Below are 14,430 nucleotides of genomic sequence, written 5' to 3'. Positions count from 1 at the left end.
AGAGTTGATGTTTCTACTCCCGCATTCGCCCACCCTTCCATGGTCTTCAGGGTTCCTTTTTAAAGTAATTTTTTGAAGACCCCACTCACACTCACCTCTTTACCTAGCTAGAAAATTGCCCTATTAACAAAAATTCAACACATAGTTTATTTTTAGTTTAATTCTAATCACAACATTATTTATTGACAGAAAGGACTTACAGCTAAATACAGATAAATTTTGTCGATCTTTAAAACGGACAATCTAACACCAGATTAAAAAAAATTGTAAACATATGAAAAATAGCAAATTTTCCTTGTGAGAAACCTAGGGAATTTTGTCTGCACTTTTCAGACCTCAAATTCTAAACAAAATATTACCTACTGTAAAGGAGCTCTCTTACAACGGCCTCACTAGCCAAAATTGGCTCGAATTGAAACATACGACTACACCCTCTAGCTTTCCCTGGATATTGCTCATATAGTACTAGGTGAAATTTAAAGGAAACTGGCGTTAAACATCCTTACATTAAAACATTAAGAGAGGACATCACAACACATACTTATACTATTCAATTAAATTTGCAATATGTTTATATTAAAATAGTTTGCATGTCTATCAATATTTTCCTATCGTTATTTAAATTAATTTTTTTTGTTTTTTTTTTTTTTTTTTTTATTATTATGATTTTTTTTCAAATAAATTTTCTTAATTTGTCGATTTCTCTTTCTTTTTTAGTTGCAATTCCCTGGATATTCTTCCGTGCTCCAAAACATGGATAAAGAAAAAGGGTGTCTATTACCTGGTCATTAATTACGTGGCAAAATATTAATTTTTATGCCATAGGAGATGACAACTTGCGATCAACAAAAAATCTCCAACTTGTGGCCATCCGATCAATTTTGACCCAAATTCCGCTGCCTCAGATACGGACACCAAACAGAAGTATGACACCAAACAGGGAGACCTTCAAATTCAACGGCCAATTTAAACCCAAGGACCGGGCATTTAACACCAGATCCCCACTCAGCAGTCAGTGGAGACCAAAAAAAATATTGTGATTTTGGGGAACCTTTATATATAAAAAAAAAATACAAAAATAAAAATGTTGTTTGCTTTCCCACTGTCACTAGTCTGATGTTCTCACTTTTTGTTAACAAGTAAACACACATATAAATATTCACTTTTTTTTAGTGTTAAAAACTACTTTGGACCGTCTTCTTGCTTAGATCTTTTGCAACACTATGTTGCCAATTTTCCTATTTTCCTCCTTTTTATAGTCGCTTCATTTTGCCACCATTTTTCCTAAAATTTCCAATATTTATTATGGACCTTATTGATGGCGATAGGGTAGCTACGAAATGGCTACTCAGCCATGGTTGTATAAATCCGTAGCCAAATAACGATTGAACGATCCCTATTCTTTTATAATGGCAACGCCATCCATTTCCTTCTTGTCATTTTCTTTTTCATTTCGCCTGATGCGCAACAGCATCTAACTTTAAAATTTTATTTTTCTGAATCGGGTCTCTGAGCTATTTCTCTTTTCAAAGAAATAGCTACTGGGGTAAGTAAACAAATGGCATATTTTAAAAACAATGTAAAAACTATTTACATTGAATTTTCCAGGTAAGCCATGTAGCCTACACGCCCCCTGATGGCCCACCCGACGCAACAAAACTTCGACCCTTTGCTGAGTTAATTTTGCAAAGGTCGATGTGCGGAAGGTTTTATTATTCCACGTGGGGAACTCCCACAGCCCTGAAGTCTCATGGCCGGGCATTTCTGGAACTTCAATGGTAAGCATACCCTTTTGGAACCGTGAGATTTGTTCAACGGTACTTTGTGTGGCATCATTTTTTTAATGTATGCACACATATACATGTATGCGTTATGGTACGACCCGTCGCCCCATACGTTTATGCGTATATAGCAAGGTGGCAACCTTAGTTTCTACAAAGTTATCCATTCACGCTGAATGAAATGTTGATGAATGGAAATAAGAAGAAGACTGTTTTTATTTCTCTTCTTTATTCATACAGACGTGTTTGCCGACATAATTGAAAAATTCCAGATTACACCTGAATTATTTGGAGAATTTTTTTTGATTTGAAGCACCCGAACAATATTTAAGGAGACTGTGAGTATAATTTATATATTTTTATTTATATCTACCCCTATATTAATGCATATTTTTTTAGGTTACTCGGTTCGACTGGGATATGAGTAAAGTTCCTTAACATGGATTTCTTCAGTGTCATTTGGCAGAATTTGTAGTGTGCAGAAAGTGAAATGCGTACGTTCTACCAAACTTGTGTGGTTATTGTTTGGCCGTGAGTGAGCTGTGGTGATTCCTTTTTAATTTTTGGGTAAAATCCCCATTTGGGCTACACCAACCATCATTGAATGGTGTATGGTGTATTCAATGATTTTATTCAGCCCTCCAACCACTACGTACTCCTTTGGGTTTATGAAATTGTAAGTTAAACCTTTACTGTTTATAAATGCCGTAGTAATTTTAATTTTTTTTTTTTCAGATACTGCTGAGTCGGGGGTCATATTATTGTTATTGTCCGGTCATTAAAAATTAGTTATACTGCGCTTACTTATTTTTGAACAAATTCCTGCCTAACATGAACTTGTTTTGCTCCAAATCTTTCGGAATTGTGTGTTTATATGGATAAAAGCATGGTATTCGTAAAATAGAAAACTAACTATCGCGCAATAAAGCGTCTGTCCCTGGTGTAAGTGGAAAACCGTGAGTATATTTATTACTTTTTTTTGCTTTACAAAAAAAAAAAAAAACATTGTCTAATTTTTGTGTACATATTGCAGACGTCCCAGAACAAAACATGAGGTGGCTAATATGGGATCAATCTGCGGTGGAAGTGTTGATTTTATATTTATTTTTCCCCCATCGAAATTTTATCCATGTGAAGGAGTTATTTTACCATGATATGTACAGGTGAGTGATACATTTCTGAAATTGTTTTTAGGCAGTTTAACTTGTTAGGAGTTAGGAGGTGATTTTTTTAGCCTTTTTATATAAAAGCAGAGATGTTTTTATTGGCCTAATAAATATACAAAATAATGTTCAAAGTGTTTTAAATCTCTTGAGATTTATATTAATATTTTCGCTTTTGGATCGAATAGATGTTCAATGTTCAAAATTGAGTCTTTCAAAGCAAAATTTGTACCATGCTACCACAATTCTTGTCCAAATAATGGGCACAAAAGTGAATAGAATTTAGCTGAGTTTATTAGGTTCTTATTTAAGATACTTCCACAATAATTTAATTTATGGTAACTTAACTTTATCTGCCTGACGAAATTATTGGTGATGTGTTTTTTTTGTTACGTTTGTTTATCAATAAGACAATATATACAATATTGACACCAACACATCACGTTTTACAAACTGGAAAATCACCAGTATAAATTTTAATAACCGGCGAAACATAATGTCATTTCCTCAAAATGGGTCAACAAGAAAATATTTCAGTTTTATACGAAATTTGGGATATTAAGTTTTACGTTTTTAATAATGGGGCTAAGTTACATTTTATCATGACATTCGTCTTCACCCTTTATATGGATACTCTGTTTTTTTATTAACGATAGTGGTCGAAGCTATTACGTGATCAAAACCTAACTAGGATATCTACCACTTTGGCCTAAATTCCCTAGGTTCGCGATGGCATAGTTCCGACCTGCCCCTATGATGGGAAACCATTTATGTGGTTAGATTTCAGCTACATGGTTTTTGGCCGTAGCTCAGTTAGCCACTTTGACCACCTATATTGTTTCGACTTTATCTTAATCAAAAAACAATTTCGCCATTAAGCTGTACATCTTCAGATCCTTCACGTGGCAGGTTCCTAAAGGCTTTCCCTGCATATCTTCTATTTCATACATATTGCTACCAATCGGTTTGACTATTCTGCACTTTAGGTACTTGCGACAAAATTTGGCGTTTATATTTTTCCCAAAATCGCTCAATATATGATTTTTCCTGTAGGCCTCCTGTCCGGGAATGAATTTAACTATTCGGGCCCTTTGATTGTAGCGTTTCGCACTCCGCTCGTAGGCCTCGTGTAGGTTTTTCTCAATTTTGTCCCTGATTATTTCCAACCGTTCTTTTCTGCCTAATTCATTTATCTGATGATCGCATAAAGATTGTAGTTTGCGGGCTAGCTTGTAGTCACTGCCGGACGTGTACATCTCGTAACCAAATAATGCAAAGAACGGAGTTACCCCCGTTGAAGAGTGGATTGATGATCGTAAAGCACATTCGATTTCTGTTAAATATGTGTCCCATTCCCTATGATCTTCGTTCAAATATGCCCGGATTGCAGCCAATACAGATTGGTTTACCCTCTCTGAGGCGTTAGATTGTGGTGAATACGGTGCCGTTTGCATATGGTTGATTTTAAAGGTTTCGATCATTTCTCTGAAACCCTTAGCAGTAAACTGCGCTCCATTGTCCGTGTGAATCGTTTCTGGAACTCCAAACTTTCTGAAGATTTCTTGTACAAGAAATTGGACTACATTTGAGGTGGTTGCTTCTCTCATGGCTTTTAGAAATACGAATTTGGAAAAATGATCGACAACTATAAAAATATAGCTGTTACCACCTTTCGAACGAGGATACTTTCCTAAAAAGTCCATATATAATTTTTGGAATGGACGTTCAGTAACGACCTCACATCCTATAGTAGGTTGCATATTTCTATTTAGGGGTTTTGTCTCCTTACATGTCCTACAGTTCACAACAAATGCCCTTACTTGTGATGCCATTTTTGGCCAATAATAAAATCGTTGTAGACGATGCAATGTTTTTGTTATTCCCCCGTGAGCAGAGGTCACTTCATTATGTGCCTTTTCTATCAAAAGATATGTTAGGGATTCGGGAATCCATAATTTCCACGGCATTTCCTCAAAATCTAAATCATTTTCTGTTTTGGTACGCTTGAAAATAAGTCCATTCTCAATTTTCAGATCAGGTAATTTGGCTGTATTTTTTTCGATATCACCGATCAAGTCTTTGTATTCCTGACTTTCGAACTCGGCTGTTTCAAAGTCGAAAAGATCGTCCACAATTTCGACATCTTCTACAACTTCCAAGCGTGACAACATGTCTGCCACTACGTTGTCTTTTCCTTTTCGATGTTCAATATTGAAGTTGTATCCCTGTAACTGCAGGGACCATCGAGCTAATCTACCACTAAGGTCTTTCACCCCCATGAGCCATTTCAGGCTGGCATGGTCCGTTATGACCGTAAATTTCATCATTTCCACATAGGGTCTGAATCTTTTTACTGCCATAACGGCCGCCAAGCATTCTTTCTCTGTCACACTATAGTTTTTTTGGCAACCATTCAACTTTTGGGAGTAGAAGGCTATAGGGTATTCCTCATCATGGTCTCCCTTCTGGAATAATACGGCCCCTATTCCGTATTCCGATGCATCACATTGGATATAAAATTGTTTGGAGAAATCCGGATGTTTTAACACCGGGGCCGTTGTCAAGGCATTCTTCAACTCCTCAAATGCATCTATGGCGTTCTTGGTCATCAAGAATTTTGGTCCTTTTTTGAGTGTATCTGTTAAAGGCGCAGATATGCTGGCAAAATTTTTAATAAATCTGCGGTACCACCCCGCTGTTCCCAAAAAACTTCTTACATCTCGTGGACATTTTGGCACTTTCAAGTTTTTAATGGCCATTACCTTTTCAGGATCCGTTTTTAATACACCCCCTCCAATTACAAAGCCTAGATATTTTAGTTCTTTAAAACAGAATTTGCTCTTTTTAAGTCCTATCGTGAGGTTGGCTTTTCTTAAACAGTCGGCAACTTGATCTAATAGTTTTAAATGTGTTTCGAAATCCTCTGAAATAACTAACAAATCGTCTAAATAAATAAAGACATTGGATTTTAGACGAGACGGAATAACTTTATCCATCAATCGACAAAGACGCTGCGCCGCATTACATAGCCCGAAAGGCATCATTCTAAATTGATAGAGCGGACGTCCTGGGACAGTAAAGGCAGTGTATGGTCTTGACTCTTTATCCAGCTCTATCTGCCAAAAGGCATGTTTTAAATCAACACTACTAATAAAAACAGTTTGATCTATACGGCTCAAAATTCCATCAATATTTTGAAGCGGATACGCGTCTTTCATCGTTACAGCATTTAATTTCCGCGCGTCCAAACAGAAACGATTCTTTCCTGGTTTCCGCACTATCGTAATTCGGTTATTCCACGCACTATTGCTCTCTTCAATGACGTTTAGTTCCAACATTTTATCTATTTCTTGGTAAACTATTTCTTGCACCGCTGGGGAAATGGGGTAATGTCTATCTTTAATAGGGTTTGTTCCCTCAACAAGTTTGATTGAATGTTTTTCCAGCGTTGTATGCCCTAGACCCATTTTCTCAAAAGAAGGGAATGATTCCACAGTCTTTTGCAACCGTTCTTTTTGATCATTTGTAAGGTTATGCATTTCTCTCGGATAATCGTTCTCCTCCACGAATTTGTTTTGGATTTTCTCTATGTCTATGACATTGACTGACACTATATCAGGGGCTAAATTAAAAGCTTTCCAAAAATCAATTCCTAAATATAAAGGCTGTTCTAGGTCTGGACACATGTAGAAACTTATCTCTCTTTCGATATCTTTGTATTGGACTTTTACTCTTATCTTTCCTAACACTCGATGTAATTGGCCTGAAGCGGTTCTAACATTGGTATAATAAAAATCTGGTTCCATTTTTAACTTGTCTACTAACTCTCTACATCCTTTACCGAGAACCGAAACTGTGGCTCCAGAGTCCAGCAGTCCTTTTAGTTCTTGACCTTCAATAGTTATGGTGGCGTAAGGCCTTTGATCAGATGTTTCATTGTATTTTCTCACCGATTCAATAAGCATTTTTTTAATCATTTTGTTTTCTTTTTTTCTCTGTCGGAGCTTCAGAATTCTATCTAACTTTTTTGGATTTTGGGCTTTCTTAGGAACTACTATCACTTTTTCATCATCTTTGGTGACTTCTGTTTCAGTCAATCCCTCACAATTTTTTTCCTCCTCAAAGATGTGTCTTCTTATAATTTCATAGTTCGCTTTTCGAACTTCTATTGGTAGGTAATGCCGAATGGACGGATAATTAAGTTGCTCTAAGCATTTTGTTGTTGTTTGGATGTTACGGGTCTGTCTGTCGAACACGATGTTCCCGCTGACACTGTGTTCCTTTTCCCGTTTTCCGATTGGCACCTCGGACACTTTGGTGCGACGGTGTTCGGTTGGCCACATCTGTAGCAGAATAGTGATCTTTGTGCCGACAAACAATCCATAAACCGATGTCCTGGCCTACGACAGTTCCAACAAATTTGTTCCCCTTGGATCTCAGACACTTCTGGCATGGTTTCATTTACATAGTAATTATCCTCGCATGTTTGCAACTCGTGTACTCTAACATTTTGGTATGGAGGTGGAGGCATATACCTCACATCTCGCTTATTGCAAGTTTTTTCAGCTCTTATGCATTCCATCCTGAGTTCTTCCATTGAATGTATGCTCATGGGATAAATCATTCTAAATATTTCACCTTTCAAATTTCTCTTAACAATCTGGATGATTTCTCTCTCAGATATTGGCTGGCTTAACTTCGACCTCAAGGTATTTATGACTTGAAAAAAATTATCTAAGCTTTCCCCTGGCTTTATCTTCCTTTCTACAATTTCGCTCATGACATCAAAATTTGACCTAGTGGTGCTATATCTCCTGAACAGGGCGTCTTTCAACGAAGACCAATCTCGCACTACGCCAGTTTTAATTTGTAGCCAGTACCATTCATACGCTCCACCCGACAACAAACTCTGGAATTCAGCAAAAATGTCTTCCCAAGATACTTTGTATTGATTCTTCAAATACTCTAATCTAAAAACGAAATCTTCTACAGAAATTCCAGAAGGATTACCATCAAACTTCAGTTTAAACTTCTCCACTTTGCTAGGCCTCTCCAAATTGGGGCCGGGAGGAAATAACATCATGTTAGATGATGGTATCTCTGGAGGTCTGTTATTTAGAAATAGTGGTGGAGGAGCGGTAAAATCGCGATGTATGTTACTAGGTTGAAAAATGGTTTGATTAGTTGCACTAGCAGTATCGGTTATGTTCTTAACCATATCCCCTAACTTTCCAATAGCTTCATAAACCTTTTTTAATTCACCTCCTACACATTCTTGAATTAAAGGCCTTAGATTTAGTTGAACATTTGCAACATTCTCATTTGCCATTTGCCTTAACATATTCTCATCAGGGTTGCCGTTTACATTATTGTTTATCCGTTGAGGATCTGTTGGGTTTCTATTTGACACTCCATTATTTGGTTGAGGATTGGAATTTATGCTTTGAGACATGTCAATAATCGACTGATCTCCCGTAGACGGTGGATTAACCATTTTGCCACTATTGCTTTTTTCCTATGTTTTGGAACAGATAGAAAATAGTTTCTGCTAATGTCAAAGGAAGCTGTACGATTTCGCTTACTTCGACGTGTAGCTTCAGAGTCAATTTCATCAGTCATTGGCAAAAAAGCCTGTGTTTCGACCAATGTTTGATGAAAATAAATAGGTTTGTCCGATTTATAAATAAGATCTGTCAAAACTGATTATACATATAAATCCGTCACAACACTAATATTTAAAAAAAAATATATAAAAAAAATAAAAAATATAAAAATTATAAAAAAATATAAATATTAAATATAAGTAATTAAAATAATTATATAAAAAAATAAAAATCAATATAAAAAAATAACCAAAACAAAATTTAAAAATAAATATAAAAATGACGACACAATTCAAACAGCATACAAAAATTAAGACAGCACAATTTTTTAATATTTCAATAAATACTATATAGGGATTTTCATTTTAGGTTATTTCATAGAGGTGTGTGTTTTATATTTCTTTTATAAAAATGCCCTTTCGGTTATCCAAGCAGGTTCAGAACAAATACCATTACGAAAAATGTTTTTTCTTTGTTTTTAACTTTATCTTTTTTATTTAGAACTTTTGATCCCTTTTTTCACGGCATTTTCTTGTTATAACCATCAAGAAAAAGATCTCGTAAAATAGGAGAGCAACTGTCACCTGATAATTCATATATCGGTGAATATTGCACATTTCCCAGAAATCAAAAATCCTACCTATTTCAGCTACGTTAATAAGTTTACACAAACAACACTAAACAGGTCATTTACAATACATACATTGTTACACTCACGACGAACAAGCTATTGCACTGACCGATTATTGTTATGGAAGTAATATCCTAAATATTCTAATTCCTAAAACTAATATTGCACTTACATATTTTCAAAGAAAATATGGATCAATATCAGCAAGGCTGAAGAATATTGCGATATAACTTATGTCTATTTTTTTCCTATGGTCTATATCAAGGTGGTTAGATGTTATTGCACCGATTACTGAGTTTTTGGGTTCGACAGAACCTTATTTTTTTAATAAACTTGGGCGCCATCTGTTACGTATTCCCGATTGGCGGCGTTAAAAGTGACCCTCCGGCTGCTAGCGGTCTCGGGGTCTGGTTCTCAACCGTCACTTTGTAACACCTCAGGACGAACACGAAATTGGAACTTTACACATCACAAATACAATACACTACACAAACACAACACCTGCTCAGACAAGGGAGAGTTGATGTTTCTACTCCCGCATTCGCCCACCCTTCCATGGTCTTCAGGGTTCCTTTTTAAAGTAATTTTTTGAAGACCCCACTCACACTCACCTCTTTACCTAGCTAGAAAATTGCCCTATTAACAAAAATTCAACACATAGTTTATTTTTAGTTTAATTCTAATCACAACATTATTTATTGACAGAAAGGACTTACAGCTAAATACAGATAAATTTTGTCGATCTTTAAAACGGACAATCTAACACCAGATTAAAAAAAATTGTAAACATATGAAAAATAGCAAATTTTCCTTGTGAGAAACCTAGGGAATTTTGTCTGCACTTTTCAGACCTCAAATTCTAAACAAAATATTACCTACTGTAAAGGAGCTCTCTTACAACGGCCTCACTAGCCAAAATTGGCTCGAATTGAAACATACGACTACACCCTCTAGCTTTCCCTGGATATTGCTCATATAGTACTAGGTGAAATTTAAAGGAAACTGGCGTTAAACATCCTTACATTAAAACATTAAGAGAGGACATCACAACACATACTTATACTATTCAATTAAATTTGCAATATGTTTATATTAAAATAGTTTGCATGTCTATCAATATTTTCCTATCGTTATTTAAATTAATTTTTTTTTGTTTTTTTTTTTTTTTTTTTTATTATTATGATTTTTTTTCAAATAAATTTTCTTAATTTGTCGATTTCTCTTTCTTTTTTAGTTGCAATTCCCTGGATATTCTTCCGTGCTCCAAAACATGGATAAAGAAAAAGGGTGTCTATTACCTGGTCATTAATTACGTGGCAAAATATTAATTTTTATGCCATAGGAGATGACAACTTGCGATCAACAAAAAATCTCCAACTTGTGGCCATCCGATCAATTTTGACCCAAATTCCGCTGCCTCAGATACGGACACCAAACAGAAGTATGACACCAAACAGGGAGACCTTCAAATTCAACGGCCAATTTAAACCCAAGGACCGGGCATTTAACACCAGATCCCCACTCAGCAGTCAGTGGAGACCAAAAAAAATATTGTGATTTTGGGGAACCTTTATATATAAAAAAAAAATACAAAAATAAAAATGTTGTTTGCTTTCCCACTGTCACTAGTCTGATGTTCTCACTTTTTGTTAACAAGTAAACACACATATAAATATTCACTTTTTTTTAGTGTTAAAAACTACTTTGGACCGTCTTCTTGCTTAGATCTTTTGCAACACTATGTTGCCAATTTTCCTATTTTCCTCCTTTTTATAGTCGCTTCATTTTGCCACCATTTTTCCTAAAATTTCCAATATTTATTATGGACCTTATTGATGGCGATAGGGTAGCTACGAAATGGCTACTCAGCCATGGTTGTATAAATCCGTAGCCAAATAACGATTGAACGATCCCTATTCTTTTATAATGGCAACGCCATCCATTTCCTTCTTGTCATTTTCTTTTTCATTTCGCCTGATGCGCAACAGCATCTAACTTTAAAATTTTATTTTTCTGAATCGGGTCTCTGAGCTATTTCTCTTTTCAAAGAAATAGCTACTGGGGTAAGTAAACAAATGGCATATTTTAAAAACAATGTAAAAACTATTTACATTGAATTTTCCAGGTAAGCCATGTAGCCTACACGCCCCCTGATGGCCCACCCGACGCAACACTCCAATACATAAGATCTGCCATCTGAACCAAAAAGGCTGAATTTGCTCTTGTCCGTGAACAGCACATTCTTTCAAATGGAAACTGTTTTAATATATGCTTCTTGTCAAATCCCAATCTTACTTCTTGATTTCGCCTGCTTATTAGAGGTTTATGTCTAGCTCTTCTTCCATTTTTATTCGCATTTTGCAATAAATTTCTTATTGTTTGAGGTCAACATACTTTTCCCAAATCCTTTTCAGCAATTTTTGCGAGCTTCGGTGCACTCAAAAATGGTCCTTTTTTATATGCCGTAATATATACGTCTCATCACTCAAGGTAAATATTTTATTATTTGTCGTTTTTGACTTATTTTCTACAACTCCATCTGTTTTGAAACGTTTTATGATGTACTGAACTGTAGATCGTCTTCTGTTAACAACCTCAGACATCTCAATTAGCGATTTATGGTTTTTGTAATGTTTAATTACATTTTCCAACAATCGAGTGAAGTTGGACGCAGTTCAAAACAGGTTTACCGTAATGTTTGGCAATTTTCAAAACAAAAAAATAAAATAATAAAATCCGTTAACAATTCTTTTAAAATCTTAAAAATACCAAATGTAGCCGTCACATTAGGGTCTAAATGACGACGTGGACCTGCATAGGCAACTTTTGTCATAAGCCATTACAATATTTAAATGCCAAACTAAAACCAGTAAAGAAAGTCTTAAAGTCGGGCGGGGCCGACTTTATGATACCCTACACCACTTTGCTAATTTAGTAGAGCTCCACATAACAATTAAAAGTTTTTATGGGAGAATTCAATCATACACGCTATGATTATAATTATAATTTAAAGTTCAAAGGACTAAACATGCCGAAGCATTTGTATCTTTTAAATTCGGACTTGTATTGACCATTTGGTGCACAATTAATTTGAAATCGGATAAATATATATATGGGAGCTATATCCAAATCTGAACCGATCTCGATAAAATTTTGCAAATGTATTTCTGAGCTGTATTTGATATATTTCCCTAAATATTGTTGTTGCAGAGTGCATATTAGGGCAGCGGTGGACAAAAATAACAAATCGGATGAACAATATATATGGGAGCTATAGCTATATCTGAACTGATTTCGATCAAATTTGGCATACATATTTTCAGGCCTAATTTGGTTGTATGTGCAAAATTCCATACAATTCGGGCTGATATTACACGTTTGGTGCACAATAAAAGGCAAATCGGACGAAGATATATATGGGAGCTATATCTAAATTTTGACCGATTAGCTCCAATTTCAATAGGGTTCGTCCTTAGGCCAAACAAATGATCTGTGCAAAAATTCATCTGGATCGGGCAATAAATGCGATCTGTACTTTGTTTACAAAAATACATGGACAGACGGACGGACGGACGGGCAGACAGACGGACGGACATGCATAAATCGACTCAGAATGTGATTCTATGCAGATCATCAAAAGGAGCTATGGGTCTATCTCGTTTCCTTTTGCCTGTTACAAACAAATGCACAAAGACATAATACCCTGACCACCTTGTGGTGTAGGCTATAAAAAAAGGTGAATAATGTAGCTAAAATAAACAATATAGGGATGTACAATTATATGTGGCTATACGAAATGTGAATCTGCACAGACACTTTTCTGTCATAGGCTGTAGTATTCATTACGAACTTCAAATACCAAATTTGAAACAATTCCAGGGAATAATGTCGCTAAAAACATCAAAGTACCGAATTTTGGGAGGTACCGGTATTTAAAGCTATACAAAGACGTGGACCTCTGCAGACAATCTTCTGTCATAGGCTGTAGTGTCCATTATGAACTTCAAATACCAAATTTGAAAGAATTTCGGTGAACAATGTCGCTAAATTCATCAAAATACCGAATATCGGGTGGTACCGTTATATCGGAGCTGTGCGGAGACCTGGACCAGCATAGACAATTTTCTGTCAAAGGCTGTAGCATTCATTACGAACTTCAAATACGACATCTCAAACAATTTCGGTAAGTTTTCTACCTAAACTCGTCAAAATACCGAATATAGAGAGGTACTGGTATATGGGGCCTATACGAAGACCTGGACTTGCATAAACAATTTTCTGTCACAGACTGCAGTTCCCATTACGAACTTCAAATACCAAATGTAAAAAAATTCCGCTGCGTAATGTCGCTAAAATCATCAAAATACCGAATATAGGGAGGTACCGTTATATATATGCACAGATAATTTTCTGTCTTAGGCTGTAGTATCCATTTCGAACTTCAAATACCAAATTTGAAACGATTCCGGTGAATAATGTCGCTAAAATCATCAACATACCGAATATCGGGAGGTACCGTTATATGTGGGCTATATGAAGTCGTGCACCTACATTTCCCATTTACGAACTTAACCTGCCTACTGGAAAAATAAACATGTGTGCAAAATTTTAGCTTTCTATCTCAATTCGTTCGAAAGATAGCTTGATTACAACAGATGGACGGAAAGACATCGCGCTGGGAGGTTAGTTAGTCGGGCTATGCTACGGGCTACGACTACCTCTACGTTACTAAGCTAGTTTTCGGTTGAAACTGCTAGCCCGAAGCCCCTGTGAGAACTGCGAGCCCAAAGCTCCAGTAACAATGTAATAATGACCATTCAAATTATTGAATTGTATTGTACCCACCAATAAGGTATTCACAAGTAATCTCCACGCACCCTTCCCGCCGTAGCGAGCAGACGGAATTTGCTGACTTATGTCGTTTTGCCCGTCTACAACACTGCATTTCTACATATGACATTTTCGTGCAGTGTATGCAAGAACAAATGGCCTCCAACACCATTGAACGTCCCAAATGAGGGATGAGTAGAAAACCCGCATCTATGAATTTGTCAGAACATTGAAAATGTTTTTCCCATCGTAAAAAGGCAATTAGTTGCATTTGAACATAATATTATAGGATGCCACAAAAACAACACCAACAACAACAAAACAAAAAATTGTTGCATGTTATGCCAAAGATTGTGCCAGAGCGGCAACTCAACTACAACAGGCAATAACAACAACGATAATAAGCGGTCAACACATTTTCG

At 36.0% G+C, this 14,430-nt stretch overlaps 3 long non-coding RNA genes across 5 annotated transcripts; 1 reads left to right on the top strand and 2 right to left on the bottom strand.

Moving 5' to 3' along the window:
- Window positions 1–792: 792 nt before the first annotated feature.
- Window positions 793–1,264, bottom strand: LOC131801594 (uncharacterized). The gene is made up of 2 exons (XR_009341876.1): window positions 1,127–1,264; window positions 793–1,051 (listed from the first exon to the last, which is right to left on the bottom strand). It is a non-coding gene; the product is annotated as an uncharacterized LOC131801594 (long non-coding RNA).
- Window positions 1,265–1,409: 145 nt separating this feature from the next.
- LOC105262123 (uncharacterized) lies at window positions 1,410–11,359 on the top strand. 3 transcript variants are annotated; one of them, XR_009341874.1, is made up of 8 exons: window positions 1,410–1,546; window positions 1,609–1,778; window positions 2,022–2,119; window positions 2,181–2,457; window positions 2,517–2,737; window positions 2,815–2,944; window positions 11,167–11,241; window positions 11,304–11,359. It is a non-coding gene; the product is annotated as an uncharacterized LOC105262123 (long non-coding RNA). The 3 variants fall into 3 exon arrangements; XR_009341872.1 differs by lacking the exons at window positions 11,167–11,241; window positions 11,304–11,359 and adding an exon at window positions 10,413–10,803; XR_009341873.1 differs by lacking the exons at window positions 11,167–11,241; window positions 11,304–11,359 and adding an exon at window positions 10,413–10,803 and having other exon boundaries at window positions 2,022–2,123.
- Window positions 10,575–11,311, bottom strand: LOC131801593 (uncharacterized). Its single transcript, XR_009341875.1, has 2 exons — window positions 10,822–11,311; window positions 10,575–10,746 (listed from the first exon to the last, which is right to left on the bottom strand). It is a non-coding gene; the product is annotated as an uncharacterized LOC131801593 (long non-coding RNA).
- Window positions 11,360–14,430: the final 3,071 nt, after the last annotated feature.

The sequence above is a fragment of the Musca domestica genome, unplaced genomic scaffold, assembly GCF_030504385.1.
Source record: "Musca domestica strain aabys unplaced genomic scaffold, Musca_domestica.polishedcontigs.V.1.1 17, whole genome shotgun sequence".
NCBI classification, from domain to species: domain Eukaryota; kingdom Metazoa; phylum Arthropoda; class Insecta; order Diptera; family Muscidae; genus Musca; species Musca domestica.
Note: the sequence above shows the minus strand (reverse complement) of the source record. Positions and strands in the feature narration are given on the sequence as shown.